The sequence below is a fragment of the Lithobates pipiens genome, unplaced genomic scaffold (genome assembly GCF_037356315.1).
Source record: "Lithobates pipiens isolate NorthernLeopardFrog02 unplaced genomic scaffold, aLitPip1_a1.2 Scaffold_30, whole genome shotgun sequence".
Lineage (NCBI taxonomy): Eukaryota > Metazoa > Chordata > Amphibia > Anura > Ranidae > Lithobates > Lithobates pipiens.
In genome coordinates this window covers 55844182-55856681 of record NW_027507791.1, presented here as the reverse complement: position 1 = coordinate 55856681, position 12500 = coordinate 55844182, and the positions used below count along the sequence as shown (strand labels likewise).

Sequence of the window (12500 nt, the reverse complement as noted above, 5' to 3'; positions counted from 1 at the left end):
GCTTATATAAAATGCTGCATTTTCAGTAATAAAAAAAAAAAGTAGGATTTTTCATTTATTTGCAATTAATTAGGTGATACATTGTTTAGACTGGGGATCATATGACCGAATTGGCGCTGACTGTATTAAGTGATTAAGGGGTTAATAATTGACTGTATTGAGTTATTATTTTAATTTTAAGTTATTAATTGACTGTATTAAGTGATGAAGAGATTAAGGGGCTGATTTACTAAAATTGGAGAGTTCAAAATCTGATGCAGCTGTGCACTGTAACCAATTAGTGTCCTTTTTTTTTTTTTGGGGGTCAAAGCTTAATTGAACAAGTGCAAGTAAGAAGCTGATTGGCTCTGCAGTTTTAGTAAATCAATTTCTTAGTTTTTAATTCCAATGAGAAAAAAAGATTTCCATCAATTTTAATTTTTTAAATTTATTTGCAAGAAATTTAGGGGAACAGAAAATATTTATTATGCTAATTATTAAGAAAAAAAATATTACTCAAAATAATAAATGAAACTCATGGCCTATTTTTTAAATGCATGACACCTACCACGTGAGCCTCAAGATATTTTTGTAAATATAATGTGATGCCAGTAGCAACATAGTAGTCTTGTAAACACAGGGAAGCTGGAATTTCCCAAGCAATACTTTTTTTAAAGAGAGGTTTTAAGACAGAGCCTTGGCTGCTACAGTGGGAGATCTTTAAAACATCCAAGCTTCCCATGGATTTTGACGTTATCAGCAGAGGAACCCATACAGGGAAAAACATAGGTGGTCAGTCTAGCTTGTGTCTAAATGTAAATGAAGCCATTCATCTGCCATGGTGACCCACAATGCATTGCTACGCAGCAACCAACATTTTTTTTTAAACAAATGCTGCCAATTCTATAGCGTGTAATTCAAGTTGTAACAGTATAATGTAATGCATAGGAAGTTTAAATAAAAAAAAAAAAAAAAGAGGATTAAGAAAGAAAACAAGCAAACACTATAAATATGTGCAGGGCATGTGCAAGGTTATTCACGAGCTACTATGCTTGTGGTCTTCCTATAAAACCAAACCAGAATTACAATTAAATAATGTGGCTTGAGATCATGTATGGTGCCAAAATCCAAAATTTATTCCAACATATTGGGATAAATTACAGTAGTACAGGGTAAAATGTATCCCGATAAAGTAGTTTTGTTTTTGCTATATTTAATATAAAATAAATTATTTTTTTGACAACATATTATAAAGCCACACTAGTTTAATAAATAGTCAAGCCTTCAAGCAAACAATTTTAACGCTTAGTTAATTTTTTATTTCATTATCAATTCACCACTGTTGGGATATATATATATATATATATATATATATATATATATCTTTTTTTTTTTTTATAACAAATAATATTGACAATGAGTTCAACCACAACAGGTTGAACTGGATGGACTATTGTTCTTATTCAACCTTACCTACTATGTGGCTATGAGGAAATTCCTTTAGATTAGAAGATGACTTCCTACCTAGAGTTCCACTTTTTGCTTTTTTTTTATTTTTTTTTTACTTTTTTCATTTTTTATGTTTTTTGGATACAGCTTATAGGAGCTTGATAATATAATGACCAATAAAATTGGAAGAATTGGTGGAAGCAGAGAATGATGTTAACTATGTTATACTGTTTCCATCCCTCAACACTATACATTGAATCTTTGTGGAACACAAAAAAATAATAACAAATAAATACTGAGCACTGCTGGTCACATGATGGATTATAAACAATATTTTTTTGCCATATATAAACTTTTTGAAAATTAAATAAATAAAAAAATGTAATTAGATTTGAACATTAAATTATATAGACAGTTGATATTTTTGATCTTAAAATATAAAATGTAAAAAACAGTTAAATAGTTAAAAAACAAAATAAAAGTCAACGTATTCACCAAAAGACTATAGAACATTAGTTTACTCAAGTGAATGTCTATTGAGCTTCTTAAGTAAAGCTGTGCTGACTTTGATCATCCAATCATGGGCAAGAATTCTGTATTTTTAATTTCCTTTGTATGTGATTGGTTAGTCAAAGTAAATACATCTCCCCCTTATTGATTAAGTTCAGAGAATATTTACTTTGCTGCTCCTTTAGTAAATAAACCTCACTCTATCATTGATCACAAGACTTTAAGCCAACATTTTTTTTTTAAAGGCACAGATGGCAAAAAGCGTTTTTCGTTTTCAAGGCATGTTGATCTGTTAAAGGAATAGATGCCATTCACTTAACTAAGTGAATGTTCTCATAGCTTAGGAAACAAGGTGAAACTGTGTTCACTTCAACCATCCAATCACATGCAACCAAAGGTCCTATTTCTATTTTTTTTTTTTTTTCATTGAATATGACTGTGTATTATGCTTGATTACTTAATTTAACAAATTAAAATAAGTAAAAATTTACTTTGCAAAGAGAACAGCCACCAACACCAATAATTCAACCTAGTCCTGTAAAAAAAAAATATTTTATAACTATTTGAAAAATATATACTTTTTATATTTATAAATATAAATATATGTGTTGGCGCTATATAAAACCTGAATAATAATAATAATAATAATAATAATAATAATATATATATATATATATATATATATATATATATACACACACACACACACACACACACACACACACATTTTATATATATTTATATTTATATAAAATATACTATTTACATTTAATATATAATATATAAATTATTATTATTGAGTTAAAGAACCTGCAGCCTTTGTGACTGATTTACTGAAAATGTGGAGTCTGTTCACTTTGGAAAATAAATGTTCATTTAGGTCAGCGAATAAGGTGAAGCCGCGTTCACTTCAATCATCCAGTCATGTGCCTGGAAAAATGCTGTTTTTTTTTTCTTCCCCTTACACATGATTGGGTATTCAAACTGAACACAGATTTACCATACTTACTAAGTGGGCATTTCCTGTGCTCAGTGAACAGTCTCTACTCCTTTAGTAAATCAACTCCATTGCTTATTTAGTGATAGTTTAACATTATATTATATGTGAATCATTTTGATAACGATGCTGGCTTTATTCTATGAAATGTCTTTCTGTAAATATTTAAATCCGAATAGCTCAACGAATAAGGTGCTTATTAGCTCCGTAATTTCAACCAAGCCTGGTAGTGATAGTCATTAGATATTCATATCTAATTCTATAAAATAGATAAATAGAAAGGTATATTAATAAAAAATAGATAGATAGGATGGAGGGAAGGAAGAAAGGAGGAAAGAAAGAAAGAAAGAAAGAAGATAGATAAGATGAGGGAGAGAAAGGAAAAAAGGAAGAAAGGAAAAGAAAGATAGATTAGGATAGATAGATAGATAGATAGATAGATAGATAGATAGGAAGGAAGGAAGGAAGGAAGGAAGGAAGGAAGGAAGGAAGGAAGGAAGGAAGGAAGGAGGGAAAGAGGGAAAGAAGAAAGGAGGGAAAGAGGAAAGGAAGGAAGGAAGGAGGGAAGGAAGGAAGTAAAGAGGGAAGGAAGGAAGGAAGGAAGGAAGGAGGGAAAGAGGGAAGAAAGGAGAGAAAGAGGGAAGGAAGGAGGGAAATAGGGAAGGAAGGTGGGAAAGAGGGAAGAAAGGAAGGAAGGAAGGAGGGAAAGAGGGAAGGAAGGAAGGAAGAAAGATCGATTAGGATAGATAGATGGGAAAGAAGGAGGGAAGGAGGGAAAGAGGGAAGGAAGGAGGGAAACAGGGAAAGAAGGAAGGAAGGAAAAGAAAGATATAATAGGATAGAAAGAAAGAAAGAAAGAAAGAAAGAAAGAAAGAAAGAAAGAAAGAAAGAAAGAAAGAATGGTAGACTGATAAATAGATAGATTAGGGGAGGGAGAGAACAAAGGACAATAGAAAGGAAGGAAGGAAGGAAGGAAGGAAGGAAGGAAGGAAGGAAGGACGAAGGAAAAAAGATAGATAGATAGATAGATAGATAGATTTGAGGAAAAAAGATAGATAGATAGATAGATAGATAGATAGATAAAGGGAGGGAGGAAGGAAGGAAGGAAGGAAGGAAGGAAGAAAAAAAGACTGATAAAAAAATAAAGCATATGAAAGATAGATAGATAGATAGATAGATAGATAGATAGATAGATAGATAGAAAGGAAGGAAGGAAGGAGGATAGGAGGAAAGGAAGGAAGGATGTAAAGAAAGAAAGTTAAGAAGGAAGCAAAGAAAGAAGAAGAAAACAAGAAGGAATAGAGAAGAGAAGAGAAGAGAAGAGGAAAAGAAGAGAAAAGCTCTCCACACTGACAATGGAGGTAAGTACATTTTCACTTAGCTCAGTAAATCTGTGTACACCAATTTAAACGCCCAATCACACACAGCGGAATAAAACCGAATAGGAATTTCCTGGGCACGTGATTGGATGATTGAGGTGAATAGAGCTTCATGTCCTCCATCAGTCCATCACCCCAGACAGATCTATCACTGCTCAGAAAGTGGATGGATGGTGTTTTTGGAGAGTTAATAAATGAATATGAAATGTCCAGGCCATGGTCCGGTTCTTCTAGAGATGTGAAGTAGAGTAGATCAGGAGTGTGTGAGTCGGGGAAGGATCCTTAGGGGACTGAGGAACACACACAGATCTTTCCTGATATCAGCTCCTGGAATGGTAATCAGACTTTTCATGTACACACACAGGGGATACATGTTAGATTAGATACGTCTATGATTTATTCATTGACTGGCAGCCCTGGATGCAGCATGCTCCGGGAAAATGACACAGAAACTGGGGTCAGCAGGGCTGGAAGGAACCCACATTGATGGACATAGGAAGGGACTATTTCTAGAACTGTGTGAGATCCATCTCAGTGTGACCATCCTCTGCTCAGAAACTTCTCTACAACTATTGTCACATATCATTAGTGATCATCCAAATCTATCTACCAACTATAGACTATGTATAGGACCGAGCTATCCTTCCCATACCTACCTTGTCTACTACTCAGTGCTCATCCATCTATGATTGATCTACCTGATATCTACATATAAGACCTATCTATCTCTCCCAGACCTACCTTCTCTAATTCTGATCTATCTATCTGATAAAAGACAACCTACAGACTATAGATTATCTAAAGATAAATACAAGACACATCCAACTTTCTCATATTTACCTTGTGTACTTCGTATCCATTAATTTTGATTTATCTATCTATCTATCTATCTATCTATCTATCTATCTATCTTGTATGTCTATTGATGTGATACAAGACTATCTACAGACTATAGACTGCCTACATCTATCTACAATATCTGTTCTACCTTTATAGGTCTCTCTGTATAAACTATCTGTATGTGTATCTATTTCTTATCCATCCATTTATGATCTACCGTATATATAATTTAATGATAGAACTTTGTCTAGATAAAAGACCTATCTTATATCCCTTTCTTATATATGTCTCTCTGTATATCTCCCTTGTCTATCACATATCCAAATAACAATCTATCTATAAATCTATCAATCTAATTATCTATCAAAATATCGTCTATCTATATATCTCCTTTCTTTCTATCTATTTATCTAATTTTCTATCTAAATGTCATATATCTATCTACACTTGCCATATCTTTCTATCTACCCATCTGTCTAAATATGATCTATCTATATATTTATCTATCTGCCTGTCATTCTATCTATCTATATTGTTTATCCTTGATCTATATTAATATCCATCTATACTTTATCTATCGATCAATCTGTCTAGTCATCCCCCAATATCTATACTGTTTAGCAATCTGTCTATCTATCTATCTATCTATCTATCTATCTATCTATCTATCTATCTACCTTTCTATCTAGCCTTCCCATATTTTTCTTTCTATCTTTTTATCTACTTTTCTATCTAAATAGCATCTATCTATCTATCTATCTATCTATCTATCTATCTATCTATCTATCTATCTATCTATCTTCTCATCTGTCTAAATATCATCTATCTATCCTTTACATATCTATCTATCTATTTCTCTATCTATCCTTCCCATATCTATCTATCTATCTATCTATCTATCTATCTATCTATCTATCTATCTATCTATCTATCTGTCTGTCTGTCATTCTATCTATATGTTTATCCTTCATCTATATTAGTATCTATCTAAACGTTATATCTTTCTATTAATCTGTCTATTGATCCTCCCCATTTCTATATATCTAAACATCTATCTATCTATTCTTTGGCTGGCCATACATTATACAATCTTCTTGTACAATTTTCCTTTAGATTTACCAAAACCATAGAATATGAGGTCAAATCTAAACACTTTCAATTTGTATACAATCAGGCAGACCCTTATACTACATAGTTGAAGGTAAATCTAAAGGAAATTGAAGAAGAAAACTGTATCATGTATGGCCAGCTTAAATCTATCTATCTATCTACCTATCTATCTATCTATCTATCTATCTATCTATCTATCTATCTATCGATCTATCTATCTATCTCATATCTTTCTATCTATTTATACAATTTTCTATCTAAATGTCATATATCTATCTACACTTCCCATGTCTTTCTATCTACCCATCTGTTTAAATATTATCTATCTATATCTATATATATATATATATTTATCTATCTATCAATCTATTTATCTATTTATCCTTCCCATTTCTATGTATGTATCTATCTATCTATTCTTCCTAAAGCTATCTGTCTGTCTGTCTATCTCTCTATCCTTCCTTCCTTCCCATATCTATCTATCTATGTATCTATGTATGTATGTGTGTATCTATCTATCTATTCTTCCTAAATCTATGTATCTATCTATGTATCTATCTATCTATCTATATTTCCCATATGTATGTATGTATCTATCTATCTATCTATCTATCTATCTATCTATCTATCTTCTCATCTGTCTAAATATCATCTATCTATCCTTTACATATCTATCTATCTATTTCTCTATCTATCCTTCCCATATCTATCTATCTATCTATCTATCTATCTATCTATCTATCTATCTATCTATCTGTCTGTCTGTCATTCTATCTATATGTTTATCCTTCATCTATATTAGTATCTATCTAAACGTTATATCTTTCTATTAATCTGTCTATTGATCCTCCCCATTTCTATATATCTAAACATCTATCTATCTATTCTTTGGCTGGCCATACATTATACAATCTTCTTGTACAATTTTCCTTTAGATTTACCAAAACCATAGAATATGAGGTCAAATCTAAACACTTTCAATTTGTATACAATCAGGCAGACCCTTATACTACATAGTTGAAGGTAAATCTAAAGGAAATTGAAGAAGAAAACTGTATCATGTATGGCCAGCTTAAATCTATCTATCTATCTACCTATCTATCTATCTATCTATCTATCTATCTATCTATCTATCTATCTATCTATCGATCTATCTATCTATCTCATATCTTTCTATCTATTTATACAATTTTCTATCTAAATGTCATATATCTATCTACACTTCCCATGTCTTTCTATCTACCCATCTGTTTAAATATTATCTATCTATATCTATATATATATATATATTTATCTATCTATCAATCTATTTATCTATTTATCCTTCCCATTTCTATGTATGTATCTATCTATCTATTCTTCCTAAAGCTATCTGTCTGTCTGTCTATCTCTCTATCCTTCCTTCCTTCCCATATCTATCTATCTATGTATCTATGTATGTATGTGTGTATCTATCTATCTATTCTTCCTAAATCTATGTATCTATCTATGTATCTATCTATCTATCTATATTTCCCATATGTATGTATGTATCTATCTATCTATCTATCTATCTATCTATCTATCTATCTATCTATATTTCCCATATGTATGTATGTATCTATCTATCTATTCTTCCTAAATCTATCTGTCTATCTATCTATCCTTCTATTCCAAAGTTAAAGACAATACAATAAAATGCACACACAAGCACACACTCATTTATATTTATTCTTACAATTTCCACTCCATCTATGGCAATATTTTTTTTCATAACACTCTATATTTAACATTTATACATGACCCGAGGACTACTACCTACCTACCTATGGGAATATTAGATATTTTAATAATGAGTGCCTGTTTATCTATCTATCTATCTATCTATCTATCTATATATCTATATATCTATCCTTTCCATATCTATCTATCTATCTATCTATCTAACCTTTCCATATCTATGTGTCTATGTATCTAGCCAGTCTTATCTATCTATCTATCCTTTCCATATCTATGTATATATCTATTATTCCTAAATCTATCTATCCTTTCCATATCTATGTGTCAAGGTATCTATCCATCTATCTTTTCCATATCTATGTATCTATCTATTCTTCCCAAGTCTATCTATCTATCTATCTATCTATCTATCTATCTATCTATCTATCTATCTATCATTTCCGTATCTATGTGTCTATGTATCTATCCATTCTTATCTATCTATCTGTCTATCTATATATCTGTCTATCTATCTATCTATCTATCTATCTATCTATCTATCTATCTATCTATCTATCTATCTATCTATATATCTATCCTTTCCATATCTATGTGTCTATGTATCTAGCCATTCTTATCTATCTGTCTATCTATCTATCTATCCTTTCCATATCTATGTATATATCTATTATTCCTAAATCTATCTATCCTTTCCATATCTATGTGTCAAGGTATCTATCCATCTATCTTTTCCATATCTATGTATCTATCTATTCTTCCCAAGTCTATCTATCTATCTATCTATCTATCTATCTATCTATCTATCTATCTATCTATCATTTCCGTATCTATGTGTCTATGTATCATTCCATTCTTATCTATCTATCTGTCTATCTATATATCTGTCTATCTATCTATCTATCTATCTATCTATCTATCTATCTATCTATCTATCTATCTATCTATTCCAAAGTTAAAGACAATACAATAAAACACACACACACACACACACACACACAAACACACACACACAAACATACACACACACACACACACACACACAAACACACACTCTATCTATCTATCTATCTATCTATCTATCTATTCCAAAGTTAAAGACAATACAATAAAATACACACACACACTTTTATTTATTCTTACAATTTTCACTCCATCTATGTCAATATTTTTTTTCAGAACACTCTATATTTAACATGTATGCACGACCTGAGGACTAGCATCTACCTACCTATGGGAATATTAGATATTCTTATAGTGAGTGTTAGGTAGGTGAGATTTCCCTGGGGTGATATGTGGGCACTCAGCAAGACACAAGTCCCAATTCATTTCTGCCTTGTTCCAGGCCAGATTTATAGATCATGCACATAGAGGCGTATGGTAATGTATGGCTGTGTGCTTGTGTACACTCTGCAGTGAGCGGCATGTTTATCATTAAAGCCCATCGATGCTGATAAGCTGGAGGAATGCTGCCTGGCCAGCTGACAGCTACGGCCACATTCTTTGTTGTTAAACACAGTTTTACTTTTAATCCTCTCCTATAATGTATCTACCCATTGCAGAGATCATATGGCATTCAGTCTTCTTCCCATCATCCAAAAATGGAATTCTAGGTAAAATGAATGGGCCCCATTATGTGCGTAGACGTATGACTGCGACAAGGACTTTAGATTGCAAGCTCCTTTGCTGGCGTGGCAACTGGATCAATGTTTGCTGTACAAACTGCGTATATAATAAATACAATAAACTTTAAAAATGCTTTGTCATGCAAAAACATGCTATATACTCTAAGCAAGAACTGAAAAAAAAAATGTTTTGTTTTAGTTCTTGCCTTTAGATATTTACCATGTGTTATTTATTTGTTATTTATTTATTTTTTTGCAGCCTTTTAGGAAACATAATATTTTCTTTAAAGTCAGGCATAATATTGCTTTTTACTATTGTCACTTTTAGCAAAAGTTAGTTAATAAAGGATAAGTCAATGGGAACCACAAAATTGGTAATACTCTAATAAACCTTACATTATAAAAAAATAACTAGATTGAAAAAATAAAAAACATATGCAGTAAAATATGCAGTTTACTCATAATATAGTATGCATAAAAATGCATAAACAGTACACATATAATCATATGCATAGCATATTATTAGAATGTTGTACATTACTGTAATCCTATTAACAGAAAAAAAAAAAACATTAAAATGTATTTGATAGTGTATTTTATCATTTGCTGAGTAGTCCCTGGCCTAGAAAAGCCTACATTTGCAAAACAATTAAAGACAGCAGTGATTTTAATAAATTGCTTTACATTTATAACATAATATGGGTATTTTGGCATTGATTTCCTATTTAATGTGCCTTTAAAAAAAAAAAAATGTAATACTTAAAAAATACAAAAAAAGCAGCACTTAAAAAAAATATTAAATGAATTGCAGTACTTAAAAAATACTCAAAAAAAGTACAATATAAAAAGGAATGTAGTACTTAAAAATAAAAGAAAATAATGTAAAATATAAACAGAAAAGTAGTACTTAAAAAAACTAAAACTAAAGTAACATTTAAGAAAGGAATGTAGTACTTAAAAAATACAAAAGCAAAATTTATTACTTAAAAATATCCTTGAGGTCAGATATTTCGGTGCTTTTTCTTGCTTGCATTTTGTACTTTTAACTTTTATTTTATTTTTTGCCTCTACTATTAACACATGGAGAGTTTAGAGCAAAATTCTATTTGGCTGCCTTACATACTATTTTTCAATTGTCCTTTTTTGTTTTTATATATTTTTTAATATAATTCATTTTTTTAGGAGTTGCTTTCTACAAGTGTTTGTAGGAATTATCCAATATTATAGAGACAAATGTCATTAGTTTTCTGTAATAGTCCTGATTGTTACTGTAATAATATTATACATTCTTTTTTTTAATTATTCTCACATTCAAATTTTTCTAGCAAAAGGGTACAAACGATTGTAGCTAGCTAAGCACTACAATATATTATGACACAAAAAAAGATTTCATAATTAGTATTCTAATCATTTAGACTAGGAGCAATTTATTATAAACGAGGCACCATTAACCTTGTGACACGTGGAAGTTGAACTACTTTTTATGTAATCTGTTATATATGTTTCTAAATGCATTACCACCCATAAGGAAACTTTAAATGGCAGAATTATCTGATTACTGAAGTGTCTGGTTTTCAGCAAACCAAGTTTTCTGTAAACAGTTTACGGGATCCCTGAGATTGGACCAGAACCCAATGACAAACGTGTAATATTTGTTTAAGATTTAACATTTTTTTATTTTTTTTTGAAACAATGTGAGTTCCCTGGAAAAGGATCCTGAGGTTGAAGGAAATATCTAAAGGGATCAATTTTTTTTTATTTATTTTTTTTAACCAATGTGAGTTCCCTGGAAAAGAATATGAGGTTCAAGAAAATATCTAAAAGGGTCAATTTTTTTCTAAACAATGTGAGTTCCCTGGAAAAAAAAGATCTGAGGTTGAAAAAAATATATAAAGGGGTCAATTTTTTAGAACCAATGTGAGTTTTCTGGAAAAAGATCTGAGGTTGAAGAATATATCTAAAAGGGATATTTTGTTTTCAACCAATACGAGTTCACTGGAAAAAGAGGTTGAAGAAAATATCTAAAGGGGTAAATTTTTGTACCAGTTTGAATTCCCTGGAAATGGATCTGAGTTTGAAGAATATATCTAAAAGGATCTTTTTTTTTTTTTAACCAATGTGAGTTCACTGGGAAAAGATCTGGAATTGAAGAAAATATCTAAAAGGGGGTCAAAAATTTTGGAATTGTTTGCTAAAAAGTTTGGACTAAAAAACACTATGAAACTGGCACATAGGCTGACAAAACTAAACGGTTGTCGCAGTTAGACATTTGAGGTTTGCGCAGATGCGAACTGGCATTTGGCAAAGGTGGAAACCTTCGAAGGGGTTGCACAATTTTACCCATCTCTAAGTGTGCCATAATGGCAAACTTGGAATGTGCATACAGCAAATAAAGTTAAATTGGGCAACAAATGTTTTTTTTCATTCTGAATTTATCAGACACATGCCTAGAAACCCTATATTTTATCCATGTTTTCTAGGGTGCCGTATGCAGGCCAATAAAATAGCTTATTATAATTTGGGAATATCAATTGAGCTCTGGAAACACCCACCTACTAATTTAAGCAACTCCCAACGCCTAAGGTCACGCCAAAATTACAAGACAAAGTTCTGTTAACACATTTGTAAGAACATTGTTGGCAACGTTATAAAATAGCTTCATGTTTAATTGCAAATGAAGGATTCTCATACTATCTAAGCGGATCTCCACAATCCCACCAATTTTCAAACTAGGTTATAAAATATTAAATGTACTATTTGTAAATGCGAGGAAAATATAATGAGAAAAGAGTGAGAAATGAATGTAAAATCCCAAAATATTTAGGCAAAAATTTAGGATAAAGTTTTCAGGGACCAAGTCTTGGAACCGGCCCTGGAAACCAGACCACGCTATAG

The 12500-nt window shown here is 31.2% G+C and overlaps 1 protein-coding gene across 2 annotated transcripts in view; it reads right to left on the bottom strand.

Annotated features, from left to right (window-relative positions):
* Positions 1 to 12500, bottom strand: part of LOC143942855 (nuclear receptor subfamily 2 group F member 5-like) — a 62946-nt gene that overhangs the window by 48468 nt on the left and 1978 nt on the right. The window lies entirely within an intron of this gene.